The sequence below is a fragment of the Hyperolius riggenbachi genome, chromosome 11, assembly GCF_040937935.1.
Source record: "Hyperolius riggenbachi isolate aHypRig1 chromosome 11, aHypRig1.pri, whole genome shotgun sequence".
In the NCBI taxonomy this organism is placed as follows: Eukaryota; Metazoa; Chordata; class Amphibia; order Anura; family Hyperoliidae; genus Hyperolius; species Hyperolius riggenbachi.
In genome coordinates, this window is record NC_090656.1 from 2,459,440 (window position 1) to 2,475,182 (window position 15,743).

A 15,743-nucleotide genomic window follows, 5' to 3' on the forward strand; every position below is an offset into this window, starting at 1 on the left:
GATACTGGGGTGTAAAGCACTGAGGGTATACAGAAAAATATTCAGCCATAAAGGGAATTCTTGGGGTATATGGGAATGTGATAAGGCTTATATGGGATATTGGGGTACACAGGGATATGGTGAGGTGCACAGGAGAGAGTTGGGGTACACAGGAAGATAGTGGGGAGTAAAGCACTGAGGGTATACAGGAAAATATTCAGCCATAAAGGGAATTATTGGGGTATATGGGAATGTGATAAGGCTTATATGGGATATTGGGGTACACAGGGATATAGTGGGGTGTAGAGCACTGAGGGTATACATGACAAGGTATGAAGGGAATTATTGGAGTATGTATTTAGGCTTACAGGCAGTATTGGGGTACACAGGGATATAGTGGGGTGTACAGGAGACAGTTGGGGTACACAGGAAGATATTGGGGTGTCTCATAGGGAAGAGGTCAGGTGGCTATATAAGAAGAGGCAATGGGCAGTCCTGGAATGCGGGGCAGTCTCAGTCACGTGACATCCGCACATTCCCCTACACTTGACTGAGCTGCTCACCGACATACAGCGAGCTCCTATTGGTCAAGCTCTAGTCACGTGGGCTAATCTCAGCCAATGGGCGGCTAGAATGGACAAAGCGGCTCCTCCAGCCCAGGTAACAGACCGCACCATTGCCTGCATTCTATAGGGGGGTACCAGAGTGTTCCGCGACCGCGCTCCAGCCCCGCAGCCGCGCCTTCCCCCCCGAGGAGCGGAGAGAGACGGCTGAGAATACCAGCGCTGGCCGGCGGGGTAGCTTCCATGCCTCAGCAGCGTCTCCCGCACCGTCCGCGCGATGGTACATTCCAACTGGAAGCCTCTGAGGGCAGCTGCTGGGGAAGCCGCCATGTGATTGGCTGCGTGGCGAGGGGGCGGGGCCTGCGCCTCACGCCTCGTCATTGGACGTCCTTCTCATCACGGCTCGCGAGCGCGCGCGTCCTGCTTACGTCACGGCGTCGGAACCGCGTCGCCCGCTCAGGCCGCACGCTGATTGGCCGGAGGGGAGGTCGCGGGGCGGGGCCTGGGCGAAATAGGAGGGAGGAGGGGGAGGCCGCGCCGGGAGCGAGTGTTTAGCGGCGCCATCTTGTGCGAAAACAAACGGACAGCACCGGAGAGGAGAGCCGCTGAGAGCGAAACCTACTGACACAGCGCCGGGAGGGAGGTGAGCGGGGGGTGGGGCTAGCAGAGGAGGCGGGGACACGTGATCAGTGTGGTCTGTGCCGGGGGGACTGAGGCGTCTGTGGCCTGTGCTGCATGGTATACAGGGAGGGCTGAGGCTGGAGGCCCAGAGTGTCCCTATATGGAGGGGGTGCCTCTATCTCTCCTCTGCCCTCTAATGGTGGGCCTAACCTGCCTGTAATCTCTCCTCTGCCCCCTAACGGTGGTGGTGAGAAGAGACACCAGGAGGCTGAGCTGCCTGTCATCTCTACACTGCATCCTGGTGGTGGGAAGTAATGACACTGGGGGCCTAACCTGCCTGAGACTGAGGCTTCTGTGGCCTGTGCTGCATGGTATACAGGGAGGGCTGAGGCTGGAGGCCCAGAGTGTCCCCATATGGAGGGGGTGCCTCTATCTCTCCTCTGCCCTCTGGTGGTGGGAAGTAATGACACTGGGGGCCTAACCTGCCTGTAATCTCTCCTCTGCCCCCTAATGGTGGTGGTGAGAAGTGACACCAGGAGGCTGAGCTGCCTGTCATCTCTACACTGCACCCTGGTGGTGGGCAGGAGTGACACTGGGGGCCTAACCTGCCTGAGACTGAGGACAGGGTGGCCTGTGCTGCATGTTAGACTGGGAGGGCTGAGGCTGGAGGCCCAGAGTGTCCCCATATGGAGTGGGTGCCTCTATCTATCCTCTGCCCCCTAATGGTGGTGGTGAGAAGTGACACCAGGAGGCTGAGCTGCCTGTCATCTCTACACTGCACCCTGGTGGTGGGAAGTAATGACACTGGGGGCCTAACCTGCCTGAGACTGAGGCCTGTGTGGCCTGTGCTGCATGTTAGACTGGGAGGGCTGAGGCTGGAGGCCCAGAGTGTCCCAATATGGAGGGGGTGCCTCCCCTCTATCCTCTGCCCCCCCCCCCTAATGTTGGGGGTGGTGGGTAGTAATTACTCTGGGGGTCTGCACTGCCACTTAATCTCTCCACTGCCCCCTAAAGGTGGTGGTGAGAAGTGACACTGGCGGCATGAACTGTCTTCCCTCTCTCCTCTGCTCCCTAGTGGTGGGAAGTAGTGACACTGGGGGTCTACACTGCCTGTAATCTCTCCACTGCCCCCTAATGGAGGTAGGTAACCATGACACTGGGGGCCTAATACTGGTTGCCCAGAGTGTCCCCATATGGAGGGGGTGCCTTCCCTCTCTCCTCTGCCCTCTAGTGGTGGTGAATAGTAATGATACTGGGGGTCTGCACTGCCTGTTATCTCTTCTCTGCCTCCTAATGGTGGTGGTGGTGAGAAGTGACACCAGGAGGCTGAGCTGCCTGTCATCTCTACACTGCACCCTGGTGGTGGGCAGGAGTTACACTGGGGGCCTAACCTGCCTGGAATCTATCTTCTGCCCCCTAATGGTGGTGGTGGTAAGTGACACCAGGAGTCTGGAACTGCCTGTCATCTTTCCACTGCCCATTTATGGTGGTGGTGAGAAGTGACACCGGGGGTCTGAACTGCCTGTCATCTCTCCTCTGCCTCCTAATGTTGGTGGTGAGAAGTGACTCCATGAGGCTGAAACTGCCTTATCTCTATCCTTTCTCTGTTCCCCTAATGGTGGGAAGTAGTGACACTAGGGGGACTACACTGCCAGTGCTGGGGAGACCGAGGCCTTTGGCCTGGGAGTGTCTAACATCACCTGTGCCTGCATGTTATGGCGAGGACTGATGCTGGAGGCCTCATACTGGCTGCCCTGAGTGTCCCCACATGGGGGTGTCTCCAGGTGTCCAGGACTTCCTTCCCTCTCTCCTCTGCCCCCTGGTGGTGGGAAGTAGTGACACTGGGGGTCTAAACTGCCTGAGACTGAGGCCTCTGTGGCTTGTGCCTTCATGTTATAGGGAGGGCTGAGGCTGGAGGCCTCATACTGGTTACCCAGAGTGTCCCCACATGGGTCCCGGTCATCTCTCCACTGCCCCCTGGTGGTAGGTAACATGACACTGGGGGCCTAATACTGGCTGCCCAGAGTGCTCCCACATGGGTGAGGGGCAGAGGAGGTGCATAGGGGGCTCTCCCTCTCTCCTCTGCCCCCTCCCTAATGGTGGTGGTAAGTGACATCAGGAGACAGGGACTGCCTTATCTCTATCCTCTGCCCCCCCAATGGTGGTAGTAAGTGACTCCAGAAGACTGGAACTGCCTGTCATCTTTTCACTGGGCTCTGGTGGTGGGTAGCAATGACACTGGTAGCCTAAACTGCCTTCTCCACTCTGCCCCCTAAAGGTGGTGGTGAGAAGGGAAACCAGGAGGCTGGAACTGCCTCTTTCCACTTCCCCCTGGATGTGGTAAGGAGTGACTGTGCTCATCTACTTTTAAGGGACCCTCATTGCAAACAGCTCTTTGAGTCCTCCCAATCACGTTTCCTGAATTTCCCTATGAGGCTTCCTGCTGGGTCTCCTAAAGTGAAGAGTGACACTGGGGTTCTAAACTGCCTGTATTCTCTCTGCTGTCCCCTGGTGGTGGGAAGGAGCGACACTGGGGGCCCAATCTGCCAGTAATCTCTCCAGTGCTCTGTAATGGTGGGAAGTGAAACTAGGAGTCTGGACCTACCTATCCTCTTTTCACTGCCCCCTGGTGGTGGGAAGGAGTGACACTTGGGACCTAAACTGCCTGTCATCTCTCCACTGCTCTGTAAAAGTGAGGAGTGAAACTGGAGCTAATCTAGTTGAGGGGCCCCAGCAGGCACTTCCTGCTTGCGGCATTGTAGTCAAGGCCCCTAATTTGTAAGATGTAGGGGACACAGCAGGAAAGGCTATCCATGCCACTAACCTGATTAAATGAAGTAAAGTTCTGTGAGTTTAGGTGGTAGCTGAAGCGAGTGCCATGTCCAAGGATCTCGGCGTGCAATTTTAGCCACTATTTCCTAGAAATCAGCAGGCGCAATCAGGAAGTAGCTGTTGGTCTGTGAGGTGTCCTGCTTGGTCTCCTCTACACTAGTGTTGTGACATTATTATATTGGGGGCTAGTGTAGTTGTTATCCATGGAGACTTCCTGCTTGTGGCAATTGGGTTGTGACCACTAATTTGTAAGAAATGGGGGAACCCAACGGGAAAACACAAATCCGTTAAATGATGCTTTAAACCATGAATCAAAGTTTACTTTTTACACCATTTTCTCTGTGTTTTGGTAAACTTCCATAAACTTGTATTCAAATGTTCACCTTCGCTTCCTAAATTGGAAATCTGGTCATTCACCAGTTTCTGATGCTGGGATTACACCATACAATTTTCTGTTATGCTGGGCATACACAGGTCGATCCGGCGGCCGATTAGCCGCCGGATCGACTCCCGCCGCGTTCACGCGGATCGATTCCTGCTAGTCACCGCTGGCGCTCCTTATCAGCCGCTCAATTCCCCGCTATTGTCTGCCAGCTGGGATCGAGCGGGGAATCTATCCGGCAGGTCATCGGACCTGTCGGATATTATCAATTGAGCCATCAGTGGCTCTATTGGTAAGGAGCTATCGCTCCGTGTATGCCCAGCATTAGATTCTTCTGTTATGCTAGGCATACACGGGTCGATCCGGCGGCCGATTAGCCGTCGGATCGACTCCTGCCGCGTCCCCGCTCATCTGCACCACCCTCCGGATTGATTCCTGCTCGTCCCCGCCGGCTCTTCCTTATCACCCGATCGATTCCCTGCCATTGTCCGCCGGCGGGGATCGAGCAGCATCATTGGACCTGCTGAATATTATCAGCTGGCCGCATCAGATGCTCGATACATGGTACAGAAACGTACCGTGTATCCCCAGCATAACACGACGAGTTGTTTGCGAAAATCCGACATGTGTACGAGCCTTTAGATTTTTCTGTTAGATTTTCTGTTAGAATGCATAATTAGATTTATTTTCTGTAGTGACTGGTCATTATCTCCGATGCATTGTCCTCTGGTCATCTCCTGCTGAGTAGCACAATGCCTAATTGCTCAGCAGATAGATGGTAAGATAGATACATTTCCAACATGTTGAACTAAAGGTCCGTACACAAGCCGGACTGGAGGCAACGACGGGTCTGTCGTCGCCTCCCGCTGGGTGGGCGTTCCAGCGACAGTCCGGCGTGTGTACAGTCTGTCTGCGGACTGATACGGCTGTTTCTGAGCGATCCGCCCGGCATAACAGAAAATTGTATGCTGTAATCCCAGCATTACACGATGGGCAGGCAGGCAGGCATGTTGAAATGCCTCATCTGTACTGTTTGATTGGATTCCCCAGTGTACAGAAGTTTGGGGCATTTTGCGTACTTGGGGTTCTGTCACGTACAGCAGGTAAGGCGACGCACTTCTGTATACTTCCTGGATGAGGTGGGCCCTACTGTAGCAGAATCTAGTACTGACAATCCTTCCATGCGTCGTATGGGACAGCAGGTTTTGCTTGTCCTTCTCTTTACTCGTTGCATAATTGTGTTCCTTTCCTATTGTTTATAGGGCATTCCTCAAGCCAAATACTTTTTTGTTTTAATACTCTAATTCCCTATAAACTAAACAAGCCACACCCACAGGTTTTTGGAGAGCCTTGGCACTTTCAGACAGTAGCAAGAAGGGCTCATGGGAGCTCAGTCTGGGCAGGAGGAGGGGGAGGTATTACTAGCCAGAGATTTCAGTGGCAGAGGGGAGGAGAAGGGGAGGTTCGTGTTTTTGGTTTTTTTTTGTTGTTTTTTTTTCCTCTGCTCAAGATGCAGATAAGCCTGTGTCTGTGTAATGTTTACAAACAACATGGCTGCTGTCATTGTATCACAGGAAGAAAGAATCATATTCTATTAAAGCTGTTTGCAGCTAATTTGCTGTGTAAACTATTTAAACTTTAGATAAGATATAGACAAGTTACTTGTTATAGTTAGTTTTTCATCTCGGATCCGCTTTACAATGAGGTTTTCCGTGTGTTGTAGGTATGGTCGTCCTTGTGCGGCTTGATTGCGGGTTTCTAGGAGATGAAGGGGATGTGGATTTATTGTTCATAAGGAAACCTTATAGTAACACAATTTTCATGTACTAATTATAGTCACTGGAGGACGCTGTCAGTAAATACTTGTAATGCAAGTTACTAATAATCCAATAATATAACAATATTCTACCTCCTGCTGCAACCTTCTAAGGTGGGGTTTTCCCCTTTTAACCCACCTCTTATAGAGTAACGATATCTATATAATAAGGGGTGCACTGGACATAAACAATCACAACCTATTACTTGCTATAAGTAAAAAAATGTATACGTTATTGATATATATCTCTTGTATATAGAATTATGTTTCACATTCACACACACATACCTGAGCATGCTGGTTCCCCTTAAAATGTGAGAATTTAAAAATCATAAAAATTAAACGCATTAAAAAAAAAATCACTCCTTGGATATTGAATGAGTTATAAAATACCTATATATTCTATTAAAAAAAATAGTACTCTGCACTATTTTTTTATTTATTTATAGAACATATATGTATTTTATAACTCATTCAATATCCAAGGAGCGATTTTTTTTTTTTTTTTTTTTTTTGGAACAGCATGCTCAAGTATAAGTGTGTGAATGTTAAACATAATTCTATATACATGAGATATACAGGGTTGTGGAGTCGGTACAAAGATTTTCCAACTCCTCAGTTTATGAAACCACGACTCCGGGTCCCCAAAATTACTCCGACTCCTTAGTCTAATACTTAACAGGGCTTTGGAGTTTGTACAAAAATCATCTGACTCCGACTCCTCAGTTTATGAAATCAATGACTCCGACTCCCGGTGCCCAAAATTGCCTCGACTCAGACTCCGACTCCACAGCCCTGGAGATATATATCAATAAAGTATATAATACTTACAGCAAGTAATAGGTTGTGATTGTTTTATGTCCAGCGCACCGCTTATCATATAGATCTTGTTACAATGTTCATGTACGCACATAGGGTATGACTAAGCTCAATCACACAAAAACTGCAACAGGCAGTGCAATTGCGCTTTGCTAAAAAACGCTCCTAGTTTGCATGCTGGAAAAGGGGCGCTGCCATTAGTGGGAATCACGGTGTCTCGGGGACTTACCGAGCATCAAAGGCGCGTTGGATCGCATTGTCAGATCTGGAAGTGCCGAATGGAAAAAGGGACTGTAAGGCTTTTTACATTTCCAAGGAGTTAAGCATTACTTACTAAATTTGCATAATCTTGCATCAACTCGGGTGGAGAAAAGTTGGTTAGCGGTTTCTCTACTTGTTCAGCTTTTTCTGTACTTTTCTGTGAAGCACATACTGTACTTATGCTTTTCTTTGTGAGATTGTCTTTGGCAGAAATTTAGTGTGTACTGGAGCCCCTGAATATCGCTATCCTTCGGTATTGGCTCTTGATCGTTTCTGAAGATCTGCAGTTGTCGCTTGTGTGCCGGTTTTTCCATCTCATAGAGGAATACAGACTGCTCAGCTGGGACCCAAACAGCACATCTACCTTTAGGGCTCTTTCACATTAGGGCAGATTTTCTGCGTTTCAACGCAAAGGATAAAGTTTGCGTTACCCAAGGTGAAATGAAAGTCCATAGACTTTCATTTTAGCTTTCACATATAACGCAGCCTTTTTGTGCGTTGCGTTACACTGCACCCAGGCGCAGTTTTTCGGCCAACGCTAGATTTATGCGTTACAATGTTAGTCAATGTAAAACGCACACTATGCGCGTTTTTAATCCGTTAACGCAGGCAATCAGTCCCAGAATGCAACAGAGGAACAATGTAGAAAGTTGAAAACTAAAAGAAAAAAAAATTACCTGCGTTTTCCTATGTCCTGTAACGCATTGAAAACGGATTAAAAACGCACACTCACTGCAGTGCACTGCAGTGCAAAACGCAGTAAAAGGCATACAACAAAACGTATGCTTTGAGCGTTCTCCAACGCAAGCTCTGATGTGAAAGAGCCCTTAGGGTCAGTTCCCACTGCAGTAAGGGAATTGCTAAAAATAGGATCCGCGACGTTGCGGATAGGCGGCGAGCGGCGGCGATCGGATGTTACAAGCAGCTAGCAAAGTGCTAGCTGCTTGTAACAAAAAAAAAATATGCAAATTGGCCCAGCGGGGCCTGAGAAATCCTCCTCTTGCGCAGGTTACCCCGAACTGAGTTCGGGATAACCGGCAAGGAGGTTAATCACTGACACTCAAATTCTCCTTGTAAAAATAAAACAGAGGACACCAAGAGCCCAATAGTGCAATATTGTCTGGTAAGCTCAATATAAAATGTAATGTCAAAGGTTCTTATACTCACAAAGGTGGGTTACCATCAGGTAACCACTTGACAGGCAGGTGAGGAGTATTAGTACCTGACCCCACTCAGGTATAAAAGTTGCTCTCTGTAGATAGGAAAATGGGGAAAGAACCCCTCCACCAGGGGTGGACTTAATCGTGCTGTAATATGTACAAACAGAGGCGCCAAGCGGAGTAAAACAATGTTCTAAAAATGATAAAAAGTGGTAGTGGACATATACTCAATTGCAGAGTAAAAAATATACAATTTATTCACCGCTCCATAAAATCGCAACGCGTTTCGCGGTCAACAATCCCGCTTCATCAGGCAGTACAGGAGCATATAAAACTGGTTCAGGTCCATAAAGTGTGTGAGCACCTCTGTGAGAGGCGCTCACACGCTTTATGGACCAGAACCAGTTTTATATGCTCCTGTACTGCCTGATGAAGCGGGATTGTTGACCGCGAAACGCGTTGCGATTTTATGGAGCTGTTAATAAATTGTATATTTTTTACTCTGCAATTGAGTATATGTCCACTACCAGAGGGAGGTAAGTCCACCTCGACTTCTCTCTTTTTATCATTTTTAGAACATTGTTTTACTCCGCTTGGCACCTCTGTTTGTACATATTACAGCACGATTAAGTCCACCCCTGGTGGAGGGGTTCTTTCCCCATTTTCCTATCTACAGAGAGCAACTTTTATACACTCAAATTCTCCGCATACCACTGCTGCTGACTCCTCCACTCGTCTCTGTAAACAGAGCCAGACAGAAGCATGGGGGTCCCCAATGGGTTGTAGGAGACTAATGGTAATCCACAACAACAGGGAGGCTTCTTATTGGTTCATGGTTGACCTATGAAAATTCTTCCTGTTGCTAGGGAGACTTGGTCTAATTGTGATCCTATAGGGAGTCCCCATATTCTTGGCAGAGCAGAAGGCCACTGCAAACAGCGCAGATGCAAAACAGTCACAACGGAGAACGACTCGTACACTCTTACCCTGCAGTGTTCTCCCCAGAAAATTTTTTTCTAGCCAGGTGGCATGAAAAGTAGCCGGGTGGTGCTTCTGTGCGCAACTCTGCTTATAACATAGGAGGAGGTGAGCCGATGACAGCCGGGTGCTCACCAAAACTAGCCGGGTGGAGCGCCCAGCTAAAAGAGCCTGGGGAGAACACAGGACCTGCTCTCTAGTGGGAACGGAGCCCACTGCCTGGTACTCTCTATGCAGTTTCCTGTCAAATCGACTATTTCCACCAGGTCCAATCTGACTTCAGATCATTTTTCCAATTTTTTTTCTTATCACTTCTATACAAAATAGATCAGAAAAATGATCGGAAATCAGATTAGACCTGTTGGAAATAATAGGTTTGACTTGTCTACCTGACGGGAAATTGCATAGCTTGTACCAGGCATAAAGCTGGCCATACACTTATAGATTTCCACCCAATGTTCCACAATCGATTCAGAAGGAATCCATACCTACCATACACTGCACATTGATTTCCAATAGATTCCAGCAGGGAATCTATTGAATGATGTATCTCTAGAATTAGTTGCAGTGCAAAGCTATAGGCCATCCATCTGCCAATGCTGTTGCCCCCCCCCCCCCCCCAATTGTTTTATAGGTAGCCATACATCTAGCAATTCTGTTTCAGTCGAGAAACCAGAATCGACAGCTGTATCGATGAACGTCGGACATGATCGATCGGGAAATTGCAACGTGTACTCAGCATTGGGTAGAGGTGTGTTGCTGTGTTTTGGGTGTTTTTTTTGTTGTTGTTTTTTTTGTTATACTTTTACACTATTGTGGCAAATCTGCTTTAGCACAAAGGAAATATGCCGTTCTGTTTTGAAGAGAGAATTTTGTTTTAAAAAAATTAGTCTCTCCCGAGTTAGTGAAATACGTTTTTTAAATGGCTCTCCCTCTTGTGCGTTATCTGCTTAGTCAGGTTAATAATTTTTCTTTAAAGTCTCATGTGAGTTTAGCTGAACTTCTAGTTATATCTGAATCTAATGCTAGGTACACACGATGCAATTTTCTGACAGATTTACCGTCAGATCGATTATATCCAACATATCTGACCTGATTTACGATCGTTTTTTTTGTTTTGTTTTTGTTTTTTTGTTTACTTCTATGGAAAATCAATTGGAAATCAGATCAGACATGTTGGAAATATTCGATCTGACGGTAAATCTGTCAGAAAATTGTATCGTGTGTACCGAGCATAAGTTGTGAGTAATTGAAAGTGATGTATGTTGGCAGAATGCACAGATTCCATTACGCTGGAGCCGTCAGTGAAGCGGTCAGTCTCTTTAGTTGCTTGTAAAGCCTTGTACACCCCGGAGGCCGGTTTTACACTGTAATAACGGGCCTTCTTGGAACCCTGCGTTACTACACGGTACACCCCATCTGGCCAAGCGGGAAGTGACACGCTTGCAGTCACTTCCTACTTCGAATGTACAGAAGCGTATTGTAAAAATACGTGTACACGCCACGTCGGCAATGGTTTTAAAATCCACGTGTCGCCATAGACGTGACTTCCGGGCCACGCGGTAACGTAGTTTTGGACCTGCGTCAGGGATGCGGTGAAAACGTCACTTCCGTTGCGCCATAATGTCAAAGTATGAAAGTCTCCATAGATTCCCATTGCACGGCGGTTGGGTGTGGTAAAAATACTGCACCACACCAGGTCAACTGAGGACAATTCCTTCCCCCAACCTCAGGTGTGTTCAAGCCCCTTTGTGCCCCCTGTGTCTTCAGCTTTGCAATGCTTAATGACCGTAGGCGGAGTCTGATAACACCTGTGACTGCTGAGAGATTAGAGAGATCATTGTGAGAGCTGGATGGTCGGAAAGTCTTCCCAGGCAAACAAAACTGGCTGCTGAGACCACTGGGGACCACTCGAGAACCATTTGTGATCTACTAACCCCTTTGTCTGGTCACAGGAAGTGTCTCTGCATCTGAGTTCCTCCCTGTGTGAGAAGGGCTGTTGGTTCCTCTTGTATATTTGGTCCTACTTCCAGCTGCCTGACCCCCCCCCCCCCCCCCCCCCCAAAAAAAAAAATGCACCATGGAATACCTTTGCTTGCTATAGGCAAATGCTTCCTCTATACAAGGAACGGGGTGGCCAATTTGATAACTTTGACATTCTATCAATTTTATCTAGTGACAGTGTGATTGGATGTGTTTGAAACTGTATGTGCATGCGGGCAGGAGAGGAGCGGGCAGACAATGTACTGCTTGATGCGGAGCAGCGCTATATTGCCATCGCTTATAGTTTAACCAATACTTACACGCCTGGTACACACCATGCCATTTTCACCCTGATGGACAGTTGAATCGCTACATTTGCAACAGATGTGACATGAGTTGCGAATTTTATTTTTATTTTTTTTCCTGATCCCTTCCCCTGCCCCTGCTGCCGCCACCCTGGCAATTTAAATAGAAAGCCAGGGTGGTTAAAGAGAATCTGTACTGTCCGATTTGTACAATAAAAAACATACCAATCGAGTCACTGTGATCTGGATCCCTCTTTGCTGTTTCTGCCGCTCCCCGCCATGATCCTGTGTGTATGTTACAGTATACTACAAGTTTTTATTACATAGTGAATTCCAGTCAGGGATTCTCAGTTTCTCAGCATGGGCAGCTCCCTCCCCTCAGACAAGCTGAAATTGATAGCAGAGACCTGTCTGTGGGGGATAAACAAAGCGCGCACACACAGAGCCTGCAGGGGGCGGGTAGGTGTGCATAACTTCTCCCTATCACAGCAGAGGCAGTGCATTCCTCTTTGGCTCCACAAAGCTTGACAAAGAAAAGATTAGGTATATTACAGAGACAGTGCAATTAGAAAAGGCTGCAGTAATCCAGACCACGTTGGTACAGGTATAGGAACTTATATGATAGAAGAAATAAGGCTGAACATTTTGTGAGTCTCTTTAAAAAGAAATTGATATCGCACCCTCCATATCCCCCTCACTTCAGGTTTCTGTTAATAGATTTCTGCTAAAGCGGACAGGGTAAGCAGCATGGTATAGGAATCCTTCACTTTCCGGTCAATGTTCTCCCTCAGTGATCTATTGGTTTGGCCGTATTTTATGTACTACAGCGAAAGCACCTGCTAGCTTGTTTACAACAGCAGATTTTTGTCCTCCAGTAAATTGTGCTTGTCAAATGTGGCTCCGAAACGTTGTCTATGGAACCAATAAAGATTCACCTTGATTGTGCCAGCTCTTTTTGATTGACCCTCCCGATACCTCTTACTACAGTTGTCCTTTAAATGTGTTATTATTTTTTTTTTTTTTTTATCAATTCTGCCCATTTACACTACTGTGTGGTTTCTAGTGACATGCAATTAACATTGATTACAGATGGTATTAGTGTTGTTAATAACTTGTTTGAGGTGACATTTTTGAAATGGAGTGATCATTGTGGTGACAGGTCGCAGCTTGCACTGCTCTACCGAGAGGGATGGCTGTGAGTGAATGGGTGGTGTGTCGATACGGAAGTCATGAGCGCTTGTAATTTTTCGTTGGCTAGTGGTCTGTAAAGCGAAGGCCCCTTTTACACTGAATGAGTTAGTGGGTGTATTTTTCCATAGTAGTGCTTTGGGAAAAAGCTTTCAGTTCAAACGTGTAGAGTGGAAACTGAGCCATAGGAATACACAAGCTAGTATGACATGGGCCTTGTAGGAAGATGACCGACATGGTGGCGTCACACCAGTGTGTATGTAGCGGCTGCACAGATTCTGCTAAAGATCAGCCATGCTGGACCCTAAACAATCCCGCATTGTTCTCCCCCACTGGTTTACCTCCATCTGTTTCCCCCCCACCTGTGCAACAAGCCAAGATGCTGATGGGATCTGTACATGGTCAGCTGTGCTTTGCTGCTGAATGGATCGTGTACCAGTCCCTACCCAGCCCTGAGATCCCTCTGTGTGTACAGGGTTTAGTGGGGAGGGGGGGGGGGGTCGGGTCCCTAAACTGGGGTTGCTGAATGAACATATGATCGTTTCTTGGGCAATAAGTTATGCCGTCTGAAAACAGAAGGTATTTGTGATAATTCCTAAATATGCAAATTATCTCTTTATGCCCCTGCAGCCAGGCTTACATCCAGAACTGCTGGTGTATAGTGAGCCTATAGCTTATACATGTTACAGAGCTGCTGGTGTATAGTGAGCCTATAGCGTATACATGTTACAGAACCGCTGGTGTATAGTGAGCCTATAGCTTATACATGTTACAGAGCTGCTGGTGTATAGTGAGCCTATAGCGTATACATGTTACAGAACCGCTGGTGTATAGTGAGCCTATAGCTTATACATGTTACAGATCCGCTGGTGTATAGCGAGCCTATAGCATATACATGTTACAGAGCCGCTGGTGTATAGTGAGCCTATAGCTTATACATGTTACAGAGCTGCTGGTGTATAGTGAGCCTATAGTTTATACATGTTACAGAGCTGCTGGTGTATAGTGAGCCTATAGCTTATACATGTTACAGAGTTGCTGGTGTATAGTGAGCCCATAGCTTATACATGTTACAGAGCTGCTGGTGTATAGTAAGCCTATAGCTTATACATGTTACAGAGCTGCTGGTGTATAGTGAGCCTATAGCTTATACATGTTACAGAGTTGCTGGTGTATAGTGAGCCTATAGCTTATACATGTTACAGAGCCGCTGGTGTATAGTGATCCTATAGCTTATACATGTTACAGAGCCGTTGGTGTATAGTGAGCCTATAGCTTATACATGTTACAGAGCCGTTGGTGTATAGTGAGCCCATAGCTTATACATGTTACAGAGCTGCTGGTGTATAGTAAGCCTATAGCTTATACATGTTACAGAGCCGCTGGTGTATAGTGAGCCTATAGCTTATACATGTTACAGAGCTGCTGGTGTATAGCAATGCATTCAACCTGTTTCCGACTGCTGGCACTCATCGGTGCATGACATGGATTGATATGGCTCTAGGGAAAAGGGCTTGGGCCAGGGCTTGGGTATTCTGTTGGGCAACTAAAATGCTAATGGATCCAGTTTGTGTGCAGAAGGCTTCTGGGTAAATAATAGGCGGGGTAACCTTGAGTGCTATCAGTTCCAATTGTTTTTCTGTGAGAAGCTGTGGAAGGGCGAAAGCTTACCTTGCTGTGCATAGCTGGCCATCTTCATTAACTCTTGGCCTGGAGAGACAGGATGGCTGTCTCCTCTGTCACCTCAAAGGCCACATGTTGCCTGCTAACTTATTGTAATCAGATTGTAAATCAGGCTAGTAGGTGTCCTCAAAGGATTCTCTCTAGATGGCTCCTATACATTTGTTTGTGTATACACCTGTTTCCTTGTGCACACAAGCATTACACAATATAGACCTGATAAGCATTACTAACGCTGGGTACACACGATGAGCTTTTCTGGCAGATTTACTGTCAGATTGATGATTTACGATTGTTTTCCCTTCGCTTTTATGGAAAATTGATAGGAAGTTGATCAGAAATCAGATTGGACATGTGGGAAATCGATCTGACAGTGAATCTGCCAGAAAATCTCATTGTGTGTTGCTAGCAATAAGGCTCTGTTCCCACCTGAGTGGGCGAAGGGATTTGTTTTTTGTCCGTTTTTCCACTCCAGTGAAGGGCTCCCATTTTACAAAGAAAAAGGGAGGTAACCCTGAGCCCAATATAGTGTAGTATGTACCGGCAATTGTGGTATATTTCAAGAGTACAAAAGAGGATACTCGCAAAGCAGTGTTACCTCATAGGCAACCACTGTATAGGCAGGTGGGGAAATTAGACCGGTCCCCACTCAGGATTAAGTCGTCGCTCTCTGTAGATAGGAAGAAAGTGGGTAGATCACCCCTCCACCAGGGGCGGACACAAATATTTCTATATGGTAAATAGAGGCGCCGAAAGAGTAAAATGAACTAAAAGGGTAAAAAAAGCTTGTAAGGCAGCAATGGACTTGCCTCCTTTAAAGAAGACACAAACTGTCAATTTCAAAAAGACATTGATTTGTTAGATACTTCACAAAGTGTTGCAACACGTTTCACATGTATAGTCCTGCTTCTTCAGGCAATGAAAAGGGAGTATAAACAGTCAAAGATGCACTAAGCGCCTGTTTATACTCCCCTTTTCATTGCCTGAAGAAGCAGGATTATACCTGTACAACGCATTGCAACACTTTGTGAAGTATCTAATAAATCAATGTCTTTTTGAAATTGACAGTTTGTCTGCTTTTAAAGGAGTTAAATCCACCACTACCTTCCAAGCAAGACATAGCTTTATTAGATACTCCACAAAGTGTTGCAATGCAACCTTCAGGAGGTCTCGGCC

The 15,743-nt window shown here is 47.1% G+C and overlaps 1 protein-coding gene across 1 annotated transcript in view; it reads left to right on the forward strand.

Moving 5' to 3' along the window:
• The first annotated feature begins 1,045 nt into the window (after positions 1–1,045).
• CNOT1 (CCR4-NOT transcription complex subunit 1) overlaps positions 1,046–15,743 on the forward strand; it is a 101,467-nt gene continuing 86,769 nt past the window's right edge. The window contains 1 exon segment of the mRNA XM_068260314.1: positions 1,046–1,185. The gene's annotated coding sequence lies outside the window, so the exon portion shown is untranslated.